Source organism: Dendrobates tinctorius, unplaced genomic scaffold (assembly GCF_039654945.1).
Source record: "Dendrobates tinctorius isolate UK_male_01 unplaced genomic scaffold, ASM3965494v1 ptg000155l, whole genome shotgun sequence".
Classification (NCBI taxonomy): Eukaryota; Metazoa; Chordata; class Amphibia; order Anura; family Dendrobatidae; genus Dendrobates; species Dendrobates tinctorius.
The window spans coordinates 6,447,732-6,468,986 of NW_027361822.1; the positions used below are offsets into that span (position 1 = coordinate 6,447,732).

Genomic DNA, 21,255 nt, shown 5'->3' on the forward strand with positions numbered 1-21,255 from the left:
GATCGCTGGTGCATCGCTAAGTGTGACAGTACCTTTAGTCACAAAAATCGATGTGAATACTTTTCTGCCCAATGATTACAAATGTATTCTTGGAGTGATACCTTTATTGGCTAACCAGAAAATAATATATGCTTGCAAGCTTTCAGAGCACAGAGGCTCCTTCTTCAGTCAAGATTACAAATTAATAAGAAAAAGGCACAACATTTAAGAAATATTACAGCAGGATATTTGTTCATGAGGTTGAGAGGGGTGATGCCTCCTAAAGATAAGCCACGGAAATCAAGTTAGGCATTTTCTTACAAATGGAGGGTCAGTGGGAATGTTCTTAGTTATCTGGAGTCTGGTGGAGGTGTGAATTGTATCCATGTAGTGAGTCATAAATCCAGGTGTTAAACTGAGTCCAGGTGTCAAAGAATTGAACATCTTTATCAGTTTTAATTCCCAAATTGTTCTCTCTCTGTTGTCCTTAAAATGTCATACAGTGTCCAGGTCCAGAGAATTTTTTTCCCACAGGTGTGTCCATTTCACTCCTGATTGTGTGTTGGTGTAGATTCATTCTTGTTTGTAGTTTTTGCATGGTTTCCCTAGTATAGATACCTCCAGGACACCTCATACATTGTATCATGTACACCATATTGGAAGATGTACATCAGAACAATCAAAATCCTCCTTTTATTCGTTTCATGGATGAGTTCTGTACATGCACAGGATCCCATTTCAGTGGATGTTGTTTTTTAATGATTCACAAAATTTTGTACCCTTTTTCAGTTTCTTGATGAGAGTAATGGTTTTTGAAATACTGGACATGGTTATTCTAGCACCTATTATCATACATAATTGAAAATTGCTCATATTGCTTATGTTTATCATTTTATTTTATATTTAATCCCTTTCTGCCATTAGACGTACTATCCCGTCCATGTGCCCTGGGACTTAATTCCCAATGACGGGATAGTACGTCTAATGCGATCAGCGGCGCCCACGTGGTGAGCGCCGCTGATCGCGGCCGGGTGTCAGCTGATTATCACAGCTGACACCCGGCACAATGTGTCAGGGGCGGTCACGGACCGCTCCCGACATGTTAACCCCTTGTACACCGCGATCAAACACGATCGCGGTGTACCGGGGGTTAAAGGGAAGCATCGGCAGGGAGGGGGCTCCCTCCGTGCTTCCCTGAGCCCCCCACGTCAGCGCAATGTGCAGCTCTGCTGCGGGGGACTCCTTCCCTACAGGCCCCCGGATCCAAGATGGCGATGGGGACCTTCAGCGGCCTGTAGGGAGCTGACTTCCTCACTGCCTGCAAAGCGCAGGCATGAGGAAGTCTGCAGAACTGCCTGTGACAGATTGCTGATCTGTCACAATGATCTGTGATGTGACAGATGGACTGGGACTGGGATTATGTAATAAAGTAGAAAAAAAAAGTGTAAAAATAATTTTTAAAAAATCGCTAAATAAATTAGTAAAAAAAACCCCAAAATATTCCCCAATAAATTCATTTTTTGAAAATAAAAAAAACAATAAAAGTACACATATTTGGTATCGCCGCATCCGTAGCGACCCGCCCTATAAAACTGTCCCATTAGTTAACCACTTTAGCGAACCCCTTAAAAAATAAAAATAAAAAACGAAGCAAAAAATAATGATTTATTATCATACCACCGAACAAAAAGTGCAATAACGCGCGATCAAAAAGACGCATATAAATATCTATGATACCGCTGAAAACGTCATCTTGTCCCGCAAAAAAACGAGCCGCCATACAGCATCATCCGCAAAAAAATAAAAAAGTTATAGCTCGCAGAATAAAGCGATGCAAAAATAATTATTTTTTATATAAAATTGTTTTCATTGCAAAAAAACGACAAAACATAAAAAAAGACCTAAATGAGGTATCGCTGTAACCGTACCGACCCGAAGAATAAAACCACTTTATCAATTTTACCGCACGCAGAACGGTGTAAACGCACCCCCCCAAAAGAAACGCTGGTTTTTGTTCATTCTGCATCCCAAAAATCGGAATAAAGAGCAATCAAAAAATGTCACATGCCCGAAAATGGTACCAATGAAAACGTCAAGTCGTCCTGCAAAGAATAAGACCTCACATGACTCGGTGGGTCAAAATACGGAAAAATTATAGCTCTCAATATGTGGTGATGCAAAAACTATTTTTACAATAAAAAGTGTCTTTTAGCTTGCGACAGCCGCCAAACATAAAAACCGCCATAAATAGTAAATCAAACCCCCCGTTATCACCCCCTTAGTTAGGGAAAAATAATAAAATTAAAAAAAAGTATTTATTTCCATTTTCCCATTAGGGCTAGGGTTAGGGCTAGGGTTAGGGCTCAGATTAGGGTTAGGGGTGTGTTGGGGTTAGGGTTGGAGTTATAATTGGGGGGTTTCCACTGTTTGGGCACATCAGGTGCTCTCCAAATGCAACATGGCGTCTGATCTCAATTCCAGCCAATTCTGCGTTGAAAAAGTCAAATGGTGCTCCTTCCCTTCCAAGCTCTGCCATGCGACCAAACAGTGTTTTACCCCCACATATAGGGTATCAGCATACTCAGGACAAATTGCAAAACAACTTTTGGGGTCCAATTTCTCCTGTTACCCTTAGGAAAATAAAAAATTGGCAGAAATATCATTTTTGTGGAAAAAAATGATTTTTTTATTTTCACACCCAGGCGTTATAAACTTCTGTGAAGCACTTGGGGGTTCAAAGTGCTCACCACACATCTAGATAAGTTCCGTGGGGGGTCTAGTGTCCAAAATGGGGTCACTTGTGGGGAGTTTCAATAGTTTAGGTACGTCAGGGGATCTCCAAACGCACATGACACCCGCAGACCAATCTGTTGTGAGTTCATTTTCCCCTTCACTACTGAGGCCCGAGGAACTCCCTCTTCTGGTGAAGAAAGGTAGTGAGCCTGATTGTCAAACACCTGGGGCTGATGATGATGACTGGCTGAGTGGAGTTGATGACTGGATATAAGGCTGCCGACGCCCTTCTGGCCTGTGGGTGATTTCTCTGTGGACTTCTAGGAAACTAGTCTGATTCCTGCTCATCTAAAGCTAAGATTTCTGCTTTGCCTTTTTGCATTAGTGTTTTGTTTTCCTTGGTTTTCTGGATTCTGCCATTCCCTGCTGGGGTTAGCTGAATCTCCTTTTGCCTGTTGCTCTGTCTTCAGAATATTCCTGAGTACTGACATAGCTTTTTTGAAGCCTAGCGTCTTCAGGGCCTTTTTTTCTGTCAGTTTGTTGGCTCTTATTTTCATAGGGCTTTTCACGAATTGCAGACAGCAGCCTTCCTGTCCTTTCCTATCTAAGCTAGCGTGGGCCCCATCTTTGCTCAGTCTATCTTTCTGTCTGTGTTTTGTTCTTTCTTCTTGCTTCACCGTCATTATATGTTGGGGGCTGCCTTTTACTTTGGGGTCTGCTCTGGGGCAGTTTAGATTTCCTCTTTCTGTCTTTAGGCTATGTAGTCCTCCGGGGGGGCCTAGGGCATCGTAGGAGCCCCCCACGGCTACTGCTAGTTGTGTTGATAGGTTCAGGGGTCTGCAATCCGATAGCTGCCAACTTCTCTGGTTTTCTGGACTTAGCTAGCATTACTATTTTTGCCTCCTACGGTGACTCAATCATAACACCAATCCATCAAAGGCTGCATTCCAAAACGTCACTACTTCCCTTCCGAGCCCTGACGTGTGCCCATACAGTAGTTTTCTCCGACATATGAGGTATCAGCGTACTCAGGACAAATTGGACAACAACTTTTGGGGTCCAATTTCTCCTGTTACCCTTGGGAAAATAAAAAATTGGAGACTAATTGATCATGTTTGTGGAAAAAATACGATTTTTTTATTTTCATGCCTGGGCATTATAAACTTCTGTGAAGCCCTTGGGGGTTCAAAGTGCTCACCACACATCTAGATAAGTTCCTTAGGGGGTCTAGTTTCCAAAATGGGGTCACTTGTGGGGGATTTACACTGTTTAGGTACATCGGGGCTCTCCAAAAGCAACGTGACACCCGCAGACCATTCCATCAAAGTCTGCATTCCAAAACGTCACTACTTCCCTTCCGAGCCCCGACGTGTGTCCATACAGTAGTTTTCTCCCACATATGGGGTGTCAGCGTACTCAGGACAAATTGGACAACAACTTTTGGGGTCCAATTTCTCCTTGTACCCTTGGGAAAATGAAAAAATTGGTGACTAAAAGATCATGTTTGTGGAAAAAATACGATTTTTTTATTTTCACGCCTGGGCGTTATAAACTTCTGTGAAGCACTGGAGGGTTCAAAGTGCTCACCACACATCTAGATAAGTTCCTTGGGGGTCTAGTTTCCAAAATGGTGTCATTTGTGGGGGGTTTCTACTGTTTTGGTACATCAGGGGCTTTCCAAACGCGACATGGTGTCCGATCTCAATTCCAGCCAAAAACGTCAAATGGCGCTGCTTCCCTTCCGAGCTCTGCCATGTGCCCAAATAGTGGTTTACCCCCACATGTGGGGTATCATCGCACTCAGGACAAATTGCACAATATCTTTTAGGGTCCTGTTACCCTTGGAAAAATAAGAATTGAGGGTGAAAAGATCATTTTTGTGGAAAAAATAAGATTTTTTAATTGTACCGCTGTACGTTATAAACTTCTGTTAAGCCCTTGTGGGTTCAAAGTTCTCACCACATATCTAGATAAGTTCCTTGGGGGGGTCTAGTTTCCAAAATGGGGTCACTTGTGGGGGTTTCCACTGTTTAGGTACATCAGGGGCTCTCCAAACGCGACATGGCGTCCGATCTGAATTCCAGCCAATTTTGCATTGAAAAAGTCAAACGGCGCTCCTTCCCTGCTGAGGTCTGCCATGCGCCGAAATAGTGGTTCCCCCCACATATCAGGTATCAGCGTACTCAGGACAAATTGCACAATAACTTTTGCAGTCCAATTTCTCCTGTTACCCTTGCTAAAATAAAAAAAATTGAACCTGAAGTATTTTTTTAGTGAAAAAAAGTTAAATGTTCATTTTTTTAAGTATTCAAAAAATTCCTGTGACGCACCTAAAGGGTTAATAAACTTCTTGAATTTGATTTTGAGCACCTTAAGGGGTGCATTTTTTAGAATGGTGTCACTTTTGGGTATTTTCTATCATATAGACCCCTCAAAGTGGCTTCAAATGTGATGTGGTCCGTAAAAATAAAATGGTGTAAAAATGAGAAATCGGTGGTCAACTTTTAACCCTTATAACTTCCTAACAAAAAAGAATTTTGGTTTCAAAATTGTGCTGATGTAAAGTAAACATGTGGGAAATGTTAGTTATCAAGTTTTTTGTGTGCCGTATACCAGGAAAGATCTTTGAACAAATTATTAAACAACATGTATGTCAGTACCTGGATAAGAATGAAGTGATTAAACAGAGTCAGCATGGGTTTGTAACTAATAAGTCATGTCAGACTAACTTAGTTTCCTTCTAAGACGGAATCACTGATTGGGTGGATCAAGGAAATGCTGTAGATATAGTATATCTTGACTTCAGCAAAGCATTTGACAAAGTCTCTCATACAATCCTTATTGAAAAAATGACTAAGTATGGAATGGAAAAGGCAACTGTTAGGTGGATTCATAACTGGCTTAGTGATCGGACCCAAAGAGTGGTCGTAAATGGCTGCACATCCAGTTGGAAGAATGTCTCAAGTGGGGTACCACAGGGCTCTGTCCTGGGCCCTGTATTGTTCAACATCTTTATCAACGATTTAGATGAAGGAATTGAGGGTAAACTGATTAAATTTGCTGATGACACAAAGCTAGGAGGGATAGCTAATACTAGAGAAGAGAGAGAGAGGATTCAAAAAGATATAAATAAACTGGAGAAGTGGGCAGCAACTAACAGAATGGTTTTTAACAGGGAGAAATGCAAAGTACTACATCTGGGCAATAAAAATGAAAAAAGCATATACAGAATGGGAGGAATAGGGCTAAGTGACAGCACATGTGAAAAAGACTTGGGTATACTAATAGATCACAGACTGAATATGAGTCAACAGTGTGATGCAGCAGCAAAAAAGGCAAATGCAATTCTAGGATGTATTAACAGAAGCATACAGTCTAGATCACGTGAAGTCATTATTTCCCTCTACTCCTCTTTGGTCAGACCTCATCTGGAATATTGTGTCCAGTTTTGGGCACCACATTTTAAAAAAGACATCAACAAACTGGAGCAAGTTCAGAAAAGAGCGACCAGAATGGTGACCGGTCTGCAAACCCTGTCTTATGAGGAAAGGTTGCAGGATTTGGGAATGTTTAGTTTGCAAAAGAGAAGACTGAGAGGAGACTTAATAGCTGTCTACAAATATCTAAAGGGCTGTCACATTGTAGAAGGATCAACTTTATTCTCATTTGCACAAGGAAAGACTAGAAGCAATGGGATGAAACTGAATGGGAGGAGACAGATTAGATATTAGAAAAAACTTTTTGACAGTTAGAGTGATCAATGAGTGGAACAGGCTGCCACGAGAAGTGGTGAGTTCTCCTTCAATGGAAGTCTTCAAACAGAGGCTGGACAGACATCTGACTGGGATGATTTAGCGAATCCTGCTTTGAGCAGGGGGTTGGACCAGATGGCCCAGGAGGTCCCTTCCAACTCTACGATTCTATGATTCTATGATTCTATGTATCTCTGTGATTTAAGGGCATAAAAATTCAAAGTTGGAAAATTGCGAAATTTTCAAAATTTTTGCCAAATTTCCATTTTTTTCACAAATAAAGTTATTTGAATGAAATTTTACCAATAACATGAAGTACAATATCTCACGAGAAAACAATGTCAGAATCACCGGTATCCATGGAAGCGCTCCAGAGTTATTACCTCATAAAGGGACAGTGGTCAGAGTTGTAAAAATTGGCCTGGTCATTAACGTGCAATCCACCCTTGGGGCTTAAGGGGTTAATTCATATAAACTGCTGGATATAAAACTTGATTTTATGCTACATTCTTGGTTCAGGTTTCTAATTTGTATATAGGGAAGCTCTAATTGTGAATGAATAGATGAACAAAATGAAGTGACCATTCAGTGCATATAGTCCAGTCAAAATACGAAAAAAAATCCTTTACCCTGAACAAATTCCAAGAAAGCGTTTTATTGTTTTTTTTTGTAGTATTACATGTAGAGAAAAACATACTAAAAGTTTACCAAGATAGGGTTACCACAAAGGGTCCAAATGTTACATCAAAGAATATGGCCGCCAAAGCTATAGAATGTTAAATGCGACTCGCCTTTCAGTGTCTATCATATTTCTTTTACAATTACTACTATTAGTATATTTATTATTTAACGATTTATTTATCTTCTTTTACAGAGCTGAGAATGATGGAAAGTCAAGAAACTTGCCCCTTATGCAGCCATGAAGTAGAAGATGACGGAGAAAGAGTGGTGATTGGTGCGAAAGGAGCTGAAGGGATCAATAAAGCCAGTGTTGAGAGGGGTGTTAGCACTGTGGTAGCTGCAGGAGCAGTGGTGCACAAGAGATGTCGTATGCACTACATAAACAAGAAGCAAATAGACTTGCATAAGAAAGCTATTTCCGTTCATCGTTCACCTGCCCAGAGGGGTACACGGGTGTCTACTGGATCCTATGATAGCACGACGCAGTGTTTGTTCTGTGGACATGAAGTGGTGAAGACAAGATCTAGTAGTGATTTAGATGACTACGGCTTTGTTAAAACGGATGGATTTGTAAGGTCCATCTTGTCACGTTTGCAAACAGCGTAATGATGACTGGGCAATCACCATTCAAGGGAGAATCGCGTACTTTGGGAAAGACATGCTGCAGACTGTCTGTATCATCGTTCATGTGACATTAACTTTCGGACAAATTACGGAATTCCTATGCATCATGATGGCGGATCTACTACAAAGAAACCGCGGAAGGTAGGGAGGCCGATGAACATGGACCAAGAGCAAGCGTTCTTGAGAATGTGTGCATTTCTCGAGGACAACGATGAAGAGCAACTGATTGTCACAGATCTTGCAAAGAAAATGACGGAGTATCTTGTAGAAGGAGACAGTGCTGCCTATAATAATAAATGGCTGAGGTATAGGCTGGAGGAGAGGTATGGCGATTCGCTATTCATAGCAGAGTGTGTAGGGTTGCCTAACATTGTAACGTTCCGTGAAAAGACCAGAATAATCCTGAGGGACTATTTCCGTAGTCAGGAAACGGATGAAGAAGCCCAGAAGAGAGCCATCGTAGAGACTGCGGCCAAACTAATCAAGAGTGATATCAAGTCTAAGATCCCATCTTCAACCGATGAATATCCAAAGACTTCTTCGCTTGAATGTCAGTCTGCCTTAGATTATCTCCCCCTGAGTTTGCTTTGCTTGCTTGAAACCCTCTTCGTTGGAAAGGACATTCACAGGAAGGTCGCAAGCATCGGACAATCAGTTGTTCAGGCTGTATGTCCCAGGGCTGTAGTAGCTCCATTGCAGCTTGGGTTAGCAGTCCAGCTCCATCATCATTTCAGGTCTCGATTTCTTGTAGACAGTCTCTCAGCCATGGGATATTGTTCATCATATTCGGAAGTTCAGCGATTCGAGGAAAACGCTGCCGCTTCTGTTGGCCAGGATGTACTCGGTGGTACCATAGACAGACTGGATACGGCACTGCTGTTCGCTGCGGACAACGTCGATCATAATATCATCACGTTAGATGGGAAGGGGACTTTCCACGGCATGGGGATGGTAGCTACTGTGACTCCAGGAAGGAAGGTCAGTCGCACTGTTCTCAGATGGAAGACTGTGGACTTGGAGATAGTTGAACAAAGCAGAGTTGATGTAAGGGAATACCGTTTCGCAATACACACTAGCCGGCCCCACTGTGCCACAAACCAGACTACCCTGGAAGGGGCGTGACTACGACAGCTACCTCGGTCTTCACTGGAGCCTCTGATGGTGAGGTCAGGCTTGTGCGGCAGATAGCTGTCGAGTGCCACTCCAGGGTGGTGTCTGGCTGTGGCTGCTGGTCCCACTCGGGGACAAGTCACTTTAACAGACGCTATAGACAGGCAGGCAGGTAGACACGACAGGCACGGCTGAGACACTGGGCAAGCAGGCTTGGCTAGGAGACACAGGACAGGCGGGCACGGCTTGGAGACACAGGACAGGTGGGCACGGCTTGGAGGCAGGACAGGCGGGCACGGCTTGGAGACACAGGACAGGTGGGCACGGCATGGAGACACATGACAGGCGGGCACTGCTTGGAGACACAGGACATATTGGCGTGGTATGAGAAGGAGCAGGAAGGGATCTGTTCACACAGCAGGTGTAGGCAGGAGGGAGTGGTGTATGCTGGAACAGGATTTGGACCTGTTCATACAGCAGGTGTAGGCAGGAGGGAGTGGTGTATGCTGGAACAGGATTTGGACCTGTTCACACAGGAGGTGCAGGTATGGATATAGGCAGGAGTGTGGAGTAGGCTGAGCCGCAGGAGTGCGGCGTAGGCTGGGCGGCAAGGGAGCCGGGCAGGCTGAGCGGCTAAGGAGCCGAGCAGGCAGAGCGGCTAAGGAGCCGAGCAGGCAGAGCGGCTAAGGAGCCGAGCAGGCAGAGCAGATAAGGAGCCGAGCAGGCAGAGCGGCTAGGGAGCCGTGCAGGCAGAGCAGCTAGGGAGCCATGCAGACAGAGCGGCTAGGGATCCGTGCAGACAGAGCGGCTAGGGAGCCGACGCACAGATAGGGTGGCCACAAGGAAAGACACGGCAGAGAAGGAACCACAGACAAGGAGACTGACAGACAGAGGTAAGACTGAGTTCAGACAGAGACACAGGGGCAAAGACACAAGGACCAGGATATTCTGCCTCCTGGCAGGCGGACAGAGAACAGACAAGGCACTGGGAACAAGACTCAAGGGCCAGGATATTCTGCCTCCTGGCAGGCAGACAGAGAAATGCTAGGCAAGGTACTAAGACACAGGAATACGCAGTAAGAGCCTACAGAGAAGGCAAGACATAGGACAGGGCCTAGCTGGCTCAGCAGCAAGGAGCTAACTGAGTTTAGACATTGCTCAGGCAAAGGTCAGTGGGTGTGGCGAAACTAAATAGTCAAGGCCTCTAGGTGATTGGTAAGCGACACATTACACAGGTGCACCCTGACTGCATAAGAACCAGAGAGTTCAGGCGCCGCCCCCCTATACACACAGTCAGGAAACATGGAGAGCAAGCAGGAAAACAAGAGGCATAGCACCTGGAGCTCAGGGCTGGCAACAGACAGAGTTCACAGCATGGCTTGAAGCAGAAAGTAAGTTGGTGTGCGGGGAATGGGAGGCCATGCAGTGATGCCAGCAGGGTTGTTACACTTTCCCCTCTTTCTCTCTCTGTTCTTTCTTTCTTTCCCTTCTTTCTTTCTCTGGGTGTGGTTGGGGCATTGACATGGGTGTGATTAGTTGTGAAATGGGTGTAGCCGGGGCGTGGCCTAAAATTTGTCCCTCTTTCCCTTCTCCAAAATTTGGGAGGTATGGGTCCACTCCGTACACACGCGGCTCCGCTCCATACACCTCACACACACACAGCTCCGCTCCATACACCTCGTACACACAAAGCTCCACTCCGTACACCCCGTACAGTTGTGGCCAAAAGTATTGACACCCCTGCTATTCTGTCAGATAATACTCAGTTTCTTCCTGAAAATGATTGCAAACACAAATTCTTTGGTATTATTATTATCTTCATTTAATTTGTCTTAAATGAAAAAACACAAAAGAGAATGAAGCAAAAAGCAAAAGATTGATCATTTCACACAAAACTCCAAAAATGGGCCAGACAAAAGTATTGGCACCCTCAGCCTAATACTTGGTTGCACAACCTTTAGCCAAAATAACTGCGACCAACCGCTTCCGGTAACCATCAATGAGTTTCTTACAATGCTCTGCTGGAATTTTACACCATTCTTCTTTGGCAAACTGCTCCAGGTCCCTGATATTTGAAGGGTGCCTTCTCCAAACTGCCATTTTTAGATCTCTCCACAGGTGTTCTATGGGATTCAGGTCTGGACTCATTGCTGGCCACCTTAGAAGTCTCCAGTGCTTTCTCTCAAACCATTTTCTAGAGCTTTTTGAAGTGTGTTTTGGGTCATTGTCCTGCTGGAAGACCCATGACCTCTGAGGGAGACCCAGCTTTCTCACACTGGGCCCTACATTATGCTACAAAATTTGTTGGTAGTCTTCTGACTTCATAATGCCATGCATTCGGTCAAGCAGTCCAGTGCCAGAGGCAGCAAAGCAACCCCAAAACATCAGGGAACCTCCACCATGTTTGACAGTAGGGACCGTGTTCTCTTCTTTGAATGCCTCTTTTTTTCTCCTGTAAACTCTATGTTGATGCCTTTGCCCAAAAAGCTCTACTTTTGCCTCATCTGACCAGAGAACATTCTTCCAAAACGTTTTAGGCTTTTTCAGGTAAGTTTTGGCAAACTCCAGCCTGACTTTTTTATGTCTCAGGGTAAGAAGTGGGGTCTTCCTGGGTCTCCTACCATACAGTCCCTTTTCATTCAGACGCCGACGGATAGTATGGGTTGACACTGTTGTACCCTCGGACTGCAGGGCAGCTTGAACTTGTTTGGATGTTAGTCGAGGTTCTTTATCCAACATCCGCACAATCTTGCGTTGAAATCTCTTGTCACTTTTTCTTTTCCGTCCACATCTAGGGAGGTTAGCCACAGTGCCACGGGCTTTAAACTTCTTGATGACACCGCGCACGGTAGACACAGGAACATTCAGGTCTTTGGAGATGGACTTGTAGCCTTGAGATTGCTCATGCTTCCTCACAATTTGGTTTCTCAAGTCCTCAGACAGTTCTTTGGTCTTCTTCCTTTTCTCCATGCTCAATGTGGTACACACAAGGACACAGGACAGAGGTTGAGTCAACTTTAATCCATGTCAACTGGCTGCAAGTGTGATTTAGTTATTGCCAACACCTGTTAGGTGCCACAGGTAAGTTACAGGTGCTGTTAATTACACAAATTAGAGAAGCATCACATGATTTCTCGAACAGTGCCAATACTTTTGTCCACCCTCTTTTTTATGTTTGGTGTGGAATTATATCCAATTTGGCTTTAGGACAATTCTTTTTGTGTTTTTTTATTTAAGACAAATTAAATGAAGATAATACCAAAGAATTTGTGTTTGCAATCATTTTCAGGAAGAAACTGAGTATTATCTGACAGAATTGCAGGGGTGTCAATACTTTTGGCCACAACTGTACACACACGGCTCTGCTACTTCCACCCTGTAAACCCCTCCTGACCCCACACAAAAACTTCCCCTCATCCAGCACCATGACAACCAGCACAGCAGAGTCCTGCATACACTGAGGCCCCTGATCATGTGACCGCTGACTCCTCCCCTCCTGTGACCTCATCCCAGGTCCTGTGCGCACAGAGCAGCCATATATGTGGTGTGCGGCTCTGCAGGTGGAGGTAGGTGCTGGAGATTCCCCATTACTGGGGGCAGGGGGCAGTAACCCCTCCATTCCCAGAGATAGCGCCCCCTGCAGGTGGAGGTAGGTGCTGGAGATTCCCCATTACTGGGCACAGGGGACATTAACCCCCTCAGTGCTGTGCTCCCATTCCAGGAGACAGAACGTGTTCCCGTCTGTGTCGCTCTATCAGGGTCTCTGTCTGTATTGGATTACATTGGGTCATTTCCCTCCTGACGGCGCTCGCTGCTTTGTTACGCTACAGTCTCCATTATGGCTGTCCCCCGCTCAGTGTTGTCACTGTCAGGAGATATTAATGTTCTATCATTATCAGTTACTGATGTCTTCGGTTCTGCCGTCCCGATCTCTGTAGATGTTCCCGGCACTTTATAACTTTGTGTCTTGTTTTCATGAAATATTTCATGATCTAGGACAACCTTTTCTCACTAGGAATGCTTGCCCCCATTAAAATAAAAACACCCAAAAACACCCACCCGCAATATATAGTAAATCAAACCCCCCGTTATCACCCCCTTAGTTAGGGAAAAATAATAAAATTAAAAAAATGTATTTATTTCCATTTTCCCATTAGGGCTAGGGTTAGGGCTAGGGGTGTGTTGGGGTTAGGGTTGGAGTTAGAATTGGGGGGTTTCCACTGTTAGGCACATAAGGTGCTCTCCAAACGCGACATGGCGTCCGATCTCAATTCCAGCCAAAAAGTCAAATGGCGCTGCTTCCCTTCCCTTCCGAGCTCTGTCATGCGCCCAAATAGTGGTTTACCCCCACATATGGGGTATCAGCGTACTCAGGACAAATTGCACAATAACTTTTGGAGTCCTGTTACTCTTGGAAAAATAACAATTGGGGGTGAAAAGATACTTTTTGTGGGAATAATATGATTCTTTAATTGAATGGCTGTACGTTATAAACTTCTGTGAAGCCCTTGGGGGTTCAAAGTGCTCACCACACATCTAGATAAGTACCTTGGGGAGTCTAGCTTCCAAAATGGGGTCACTTGTGGGGGGTTTCCACTGTTTAGGCACATCAGGGGCTCTCCAAACTTGACATGGCATCCGATCTGAATTCCAGCCAATTTTGCAGTGAAAAAGTCAAACGGCGCTCCTTCCCTTCTGAGCTCTGCCATGAGCCCAAACAGTGGTTCCCCTCCACATATCAGGTATCGGTGTACTCAGGAAAAATTGCACAATAACTTTTGCAGTGCAGTTTCTCCTGTTACCCTTGGTAAAATAAAAAAATTGAACCTGAAGTAATTTTTTTTGTGAAAAAAAGTTAAATGTTCATCCTGTGAAGCACCTGAAGGGTTAATAAACTTCTTGAATGTGGTTTTGAGCACCATAAGGGGTGCAGTTTTTAGAATGGTGTCACTTTTGGGTATTTTCTATCATATAGACCCCTCAAAGTGACTTCAAATGTGATGTGGTCCCTAAAAATAAAATGGTGTTGTAAAAATGAGAAATCGCTGGTCAACTTTTAACCCTTATAACTTCCTAACAAAAAAAAAAAAATTGTTTCCAAAATTGTGCTGATGTAAAGTAAACATGTGGGAAATGTTATTTATTAACTATTTTGTGTCACATAACGCTCTGGTTTAATGGCATAAAAATTCAAAGTTTTAAAATTGCAAAATTTTCAAAATTTTCACCAAATTTCCATTTTTTTCATAAATAAACGCAAGTTATAGTGAAGTTTTACCACTAAAGTGAAGTAAAATATGTCACGAGAAAACATTCTCAGAATCACCTAGATCCGTTGAAGCGTTCCTGGGTTATTGCCTCATAAAGGGACAGTGGTCAGAATTGTAAAAATTGGCCAGGGAGTTAATGTGCAAACCACCCTTGGTAGTAAAGGGGTTAATTACGTTTTATATAGAATACATTACGCAGCAGAATGCTACATCAAGAAAATGAAGGTAACATGCACGATCATGTGTGACAATTACAACATCGTAACAGAGCCATTAATAATACAAAGTGTGGAATGGCGCTGTATGCTGTGATGGCTTGCTTGTGTCTAAGTAGTGTTGGAACCCGCAAGTTCGGGTCCCACGTGACAGCGCAGGGTCACATGACGCATGCAGGGGGCATGTTTGTGACATAGTGAAATGGGAGGCGTATGTCATGTCATAGAGATGATGTGCTGCTGAGTGGGCGTCATAGTTTAGTGACATGTAAGGGTACCGTTACACCTAGCAACTCACCAGCGATCCCGAACAGCGATATGACGCGGTCAGGATCGCTGGTGAATCGCTAGGTGGTCGCTAGTGAGCTGCCACACAGGCAGATCTCACCAGCGACATCGCTAGGGACGGGGATCGCTACTTACCTGTCAGACGGGGCGATCCTGCGTCCTCCCGCCCGGCTCCACGCTTCGCTCATCGTCACAGCAGGAAGCGCCGCAGGAAGTGGCCGACAAGGAATGATCCAGGAGCTTCTCGCGCAATCAGCGACAACCAGCGGGGGAGCCGGTCGGAGGTAAGTATCACATGCAGCGATATCGCTAGCGATATCGCTGCAACGTCACAAAATAGGTGACTTTACAGCGATATTGCTAGCGATATCGCAGTGTGTAACGGGGGCTTATTGCTTGTAATGAGACTGATAGTGAGTTTCGAGTGGTTAGTGGAAGACACTGTGTGTACAGTTGTAAAGTGGGCCCTGCTGTGATCTGATATTTAAAAAAAAGGGGTGGGCAAGTTGAACACTGCGATATTCAGGATGGTGTTATTGTGATGAATGTCCCATAAGGAGATGACAGTCTGGGATTCAGTGAGAGCGGATATATTGAGAAAAAAGCGATATATTGTTATATGTGTGTCATCTCCCAGGGTATAGTAGGTACAATAATGGGTGCCTGTGAAAAAGAAGACCAGTCCTCCTCACAATACATATGCGCTAAATTGTGCAGTGACCAAAAGAAAAGGGGGGAGGGGAAAGGTAGACCATTTGTACTCCAGAGATGCTCATACTGTACCATAAGTGCCCAAATAGACTTCGCCACCTCACCAATTTCTACCGGTTCTGTGGGAGACAGAAACAAGTGTTAGTAATCGAAGTGCAACCTATAGAGGCAACAGAACATACTCAAACGATTGTAAGAATTCTAGTGTACAGGACTAGTACACAGTCAAGGTGAGCCATAATTGGACATCAAGGACCTGCATAAAGTCTTAAAGAAAGCTCACCATATCGTAGTCCCTGTTGAGACCCTTCGGTTCCAGTGTTTGTAGGGAGAAGATCCAGAAGGCCTCACATTTTTTAAATTGTTTAATTCTATTTTGTCCCCTTCTGAATGGTGGAATTTGTTCCAATACTCAGAATCTCAATTGTGCAACATTATGACACATTTTGTGAAAATGAAATGGAAGGGGTAGATGGACGTTTTTGCATCTTATATTCGATTTATGCTTTGAATTTCTATCCCATACGGGTTACATTGTTTCGCCTACGTATATTAGACCGCTTGGGCATTTAATAGCATATATAACGTAAGAGGATTCACACGTAAAAAAACTTTTATAAGGATCTCCGTGCCTGTATGAGGATGGAATTTCTGGTGGCCCCTCTGTACATTATTGCACTGGATTCAATTCAAGCAGGGAAAAGTCCCTTGTTTTTGTGCATGAAGAAACATCTGTTTGGGGACCAAGGATTACAAGCCTGCATCTGCTCTAACGAGTTTGTCCTTGAGATTTGGGGGCATCTGTAACAGGGAGGGAATGGTTCTTGAAACTTGGCAATGTGCGGATAACTGTTGCGAAGGATGGACCAGTGTTTTCCAATGGTTTTGTGGATGCGATAAGAATACGGGTGGTAAGTATGGATGAAAGCAACCATCTTGCATGTCTTCAGAACATGTGGTTCTCATAATTTATTTTTTGGCTATTGAGAGGAATTTGCTAGGCTAGTCTCTGGCCAGAAACTTATTCTCTATTTTGTTCAATCTAATCTGTTTTATTTGTTCTTGGCTCACTATTCTGTCTTCTCTATGGAATTGTCATACTGGGATGGACTTTTTGGTTGTCAATGGGTGAAAACTGGAAAAGTAGACTGTTTCTATCTGTGCCCTTAGCATAGAAGTCAAATGATAGGGTTCCGTTATTGTCCTTGCAGACCAGAGTGTCTAAAAAGTTAATGTTGTTTTTGTTATGTTGAATGTTGAACTGTAGTTTGGGCCACGCATTATTAATGAAGATGTCAAAGTTTAAGAGTGTCTCTAATGGACCGTCCCATATGCAAAAAATATCATCGATGTACCTACACCACATTTGAACCCATGGCTGTCCCTTGTACTTTGATATAATAGGTGTCCTGAAAGAGGAAAAAAACTTCTTTCAGGACCAGTTCCAATAGACCCAACAGAAATCTTTTGTTTCCCTGTCCATATTTGCCACTCTTAAGAATTTGTCAGTGGCTCTTAAACCCTTTTACTGAGTGATTGACGTGAACAGACTGCTTACGTCCCAAGTTACAAGAAAAGCAGAGGGTGGTAAAAAAACTAAAAATTTTATCAGATGTATGAATTCATTGGTATCCAATAAAAACGACTTTGTTTTTTTAACCAATGGTGTTAAAATCCGCTCGAGTAGCATAGCTAAAGGAGACAGGATTGATTCAGTCGATGACTATAGTCAGACTATAGGCCTTCCTGGAGGTTTATTTAATCTCTTATAGATCTCGCGAAGAACATACAGCACAGGTGTAATTGGATCTGATTTTGGGTAATTATTCTACCTTTTGGTTTATTACATCTCATTTTGAGTGGCGGTCAAGGACCGTCTTGATCTTGGAGGCAATAGAGGCTGTTGGATTGTATGTTACTGCTTTATAGACTTGTGTATTGCTTAATTGACGATACATTTCTGCAAGGTAGTCTGACCGATCCATAACCACTATCGCCCCTCCCTGTCTTTAGACAGCATTTCTATGGCTTCCCCTTATTGTGTAGACAGATTTGAGTGTGGCACAGCATACCTGGGTTGATATCTCTCTCAATAATATTAACATCCCTTTACAGGCGTGAGATAAATGTTTCCACAAGGGGATTATCCCTGGGAGGCACATACAGGTGCTTCTCACAAAATTAGAAATAAACACTTGAAATAGATCACTCTGTTTGCAATTACGCTATATAATATATGAGTTTCCTTTTTTGCATTGAAGACGTGAAATAAATAAATTTTTTGATGATATTCTAATCTTGTGAGAAGCTCCTGTAGGTACTGGGGGGAGAGTGGGCCAAGACTTTTAAGGGGACTATTTGCTGTATGTACTCCTTCCTCCTTATTCCAGCATCTATCATTACCTAACGGTTTAATCACTAATTTCAACTTTCTCAGTTATCACCTTTTGATCTGTATCAACCACATCATTCAATTTGGACGCAGTTTATTACAATCTGAAATGTATTTTCTCCTTTAATGGGATTGAGCACCACCTAGAGACAACTGGAATCTCTTCCCAGATCACAATCTAGTTTCTCCAGTGTCCTTTTTATAGCTCCGCTAAGGCTGCTTTCACACATCCGGTGGTTTTGTTCCGGGGGCGTGCGGTGGAAAGCCGGACCGCCGGATCAGGCCTGCAGCGGTGACACCGGATGCAGATGCGGCGCCTGATCCGTCTTGGAAAGCTTTTAAAGGAGCCGCACCGGGGACGAGAGAGGCGGCGGTATGCGGGGAGGAGAGAGATACGCGTGCGCGCCGGGCACTTGTGGGTTAAACCTCACAGTGTCCGCGCATGCGCTGTAGAAAAAGCTATTCCGGCGCTGCAAAAAAACGTTGCAGGCAACGTTTTTTGCTGACGCCGGACGGCGCAGGTTTGCCGTTTCCGGCTTAAAACGCAGGCGCCGCATGTCCTTCTGACACAATGCGGCTATCATTAAATTCTATGTGCCAAAACCGGATCCAATTCCGGATCCGGTTTTCACACTTTTCGCCGCATCGTGCCGGATCCAAAAAGCCGGATGTGTGAAAGCAGCCTAACAGCGTCACAGTTTGTTTCATTAATGGCTCCATTACAATGTTGTACTTGTCGCACCTTGATTGCGCACGTAACCTTCATTTTCTTGATATAGCAGTCTGCTGTGTAATGTATTCTATAAAAACCGTAATTAGAGGATACAGAGTTCACCAAAATACGTTTAAACATAAGGAATCTGAACATAATGTATATAATCATGATAATTGCTATACAGATTATGCTACAACTTCGACTTTTTTCTTTATATAATTCCACTTTTTATTTTCTGTATACCCCCCACAGTTCTGATGAAGGTCTGAATGTAAGACCGAAAACGTTTAGCAACGTTTATGATTGCCTAAATAAAAGAAACTCACAAAATTCACTGCAAGCCTACTTGTGCCAAGTTTCTCTTTTCTTTTATTACATACGGGCTGGATGCACTACTTAAGCACCACTAGGAATGCCGTATACTACTTTAGCATTACCTCTGAAAAGGTGAGGTGAGTTGGTTTATTTTAATTGGGGGCTACATTCAAAGTGAGAGGAGGTTATATTAATGGAAAACCCCTTTAATAAAGCTTCAGGTATTTTACATTTTTTCTGTGTTTTTGGTGCTGGATTGCAGATAAATCTTTGATAAATCTCTGTATGTGACTATAATTGGACTGTGTGTTATACCGGGGGCAGGACGGGGCCATGACTGGATGTAGTGATCATGTGAAGCCGGTAACAGCTCCAGAGATTTCTTACATGGGATCTTTATGATGTTACATCGTCATCTTCTCCCCATTCAGGTCCCTACAATATCGGATCCTCTCAGTGGAGATCTTCCATATAAGAGAATTCTCCTGAGTGACCCTACAAGGATGGATAGGGACAGGGACAAGATGGCGGAGAGGATATTACACCTCACCCTAGAGATCCTCTTCCGGCTTACTGGAGAGGTGAGAGATTCTGATGACGTCACATTACATCATTCTTATCTATGGGAATAACAGATGGACAGAACTGGAGAAGTGAGGACTCTGGAAATGTCTGTAGTGAGGTTTATTAATGTGTCTCTCCATAACCAGGATTACACAGTAGTGAAGAAGACCTCTAGGGAGCGCTGTCAGGATCCTGTGTCTGAAGGATGGGGAAGACCCCTGAGCCCAATCATGGGGTCTCCACCTCACCCCTTGATACATGAGGACATCAATGACCAGAAGATCTTAGAACTCACCTACAAGATGATTGAGCTGCTGACTGGAGAGGTGACACTGCTGGGAATGCTGGGACATTATACAGTAACGCTATGATGGGATCGGGGGATGACGGTATCATTGTATGTGGCAGGTTCCTATAAGGTGTCAGGATGTCACCGTCTATTTCTCCATGGAGGAGTGGGAGTATTTAGAAGGACACAAAGATCTGTACAAGGACGTCATGATGGAGGTTCCCCAGCCCCTCACATCACCAGGTAATAGACAGGACTAAATACACATGGCCTATAATTATCTGTATGTAAGGAATGACTTCAGTCCCTGTATGTGCTTTCTCCAGTTCTATCCAGTGAGAGGACAACACCAGAGAGATGTCTAAGTCCTCTTCTTCCACAGGACTGTAAACAAGAAATTCCCAATGTTTCTCAGGATCATCAGGTAGATGGATACATTTTCAATATGATGTGTAGAAGCTGTGAAGGTCTTCTGCTCAGTCTTGTTTAATTCACCAGTATTATACTCTGAATGTAAAATTTATTATAGACACCTGCCCTTTTCCTGATTGAAGCTCTTGCGCAAATTAAACCAGTAACCGTAGAGTGCAACAAAAAATTAAGTGATCAGTTTTCAATGTAAATCCTCAGTAGAATGGGAAAGTTGAGCTGAGCCACTTAGAACATGGCATGGTCATCATTAAAGGGAACCTGTCACCCCCCGCAGGCGTTTTTAAGTAAAAGAGCCACCTTGTGCAGCACTAATGCTGCATTCTGTCAAGGTGGCTTTTTTATTTAGGGTACCTAGCACCGGGCGACGGTAACCAAGAATACATAGTACAGCCGGCGCAGGCACCAGGATTTGAAAATAAAGATTTGGAGGCAGAGACACAATGCAGGAATACATGACTGACATATGTGAGGTGTCTCTGTCAGATGGGGAAAGACCTGCCCCCCTGACAAATATCAGGTATGTGTGACCAATTTTAAAAACGATTATTTCTGCGGTGCAAGGTACCCTAAATAAAAGAGCCACCTTGACAGAATGCAGCATTAGTGCTGCGCAAGGTGGCTCTTTTACTTAAAAACGCCTGCAGGGGGTGACCGGTTCCCTTTAATAAATTTGACAGGAGAAGCTTAGAATAAAAATATGCAGTCATTGTACGTGACTGCAGACTTCTACAGCCTTATAGTGTGAACACCGCATACGTTCTTGACATCGAGAGTGGACAGTAACGTGACCCCAAATATGCGATGGAGAATGTGGAGCAATTCAGGCTGGTGGAGGTGGAGTAATGGTGTGTTGGAAATGCTTTCTGGGTGCATGCTGTGTCTTCTGATTTCTGTGGATATACATTTGGACACTATGGCTAACGTAAGCATTTTGTCTTAATTCATCACTTTATGGCAGCTGTTTACTCTGTGGTAGAAGGACAATGCACCCTCCTACAAGTATCATATATTCATGGAGTGCTGCCAGGAACATGAAAACAATTTTTCTGGCATTCTAACCCTTCACAATCTCCAGATCTTAGTCCTTTAGAGCATTTCAGGAATAAATTTGAATGGACTGTTAAAAACATCTCAGTACCTCCAACTGGAATGTATGACATGACAAATTGTTGAGGTTCTGATGGT

General features: G+C 43.7%; 1 protein-coding gene across 15 annotated transcripts in view; it reads left to right on the forward strand.

Moving 5' to 3' along the window:
* The window catches only part of LOC141050961 (uncharacterized), a 292,974-nt gene that overhangs the window by 203,021 nt on the left and 68,698 nt on the right, over positions 1 to 21,255 (forward strand). For 2 of the 15 annotated variants that reach the window (XM_073547699.1, XM_073547705.1), the window contains exon 1: positions 19,968 to 20,062. The exons of the other annotated variants lie outside the window; for them this stretch is intronic. The gene's annotated coding sequence lies outside the window, so the exon portion shown is untranslated. Of the gene's footprint in view, positions 1 to 19,967; positions 20,063 to 21,255 lie in introns of those variants that run through there. 15 annotated transcript variants of the gene reach the window in all.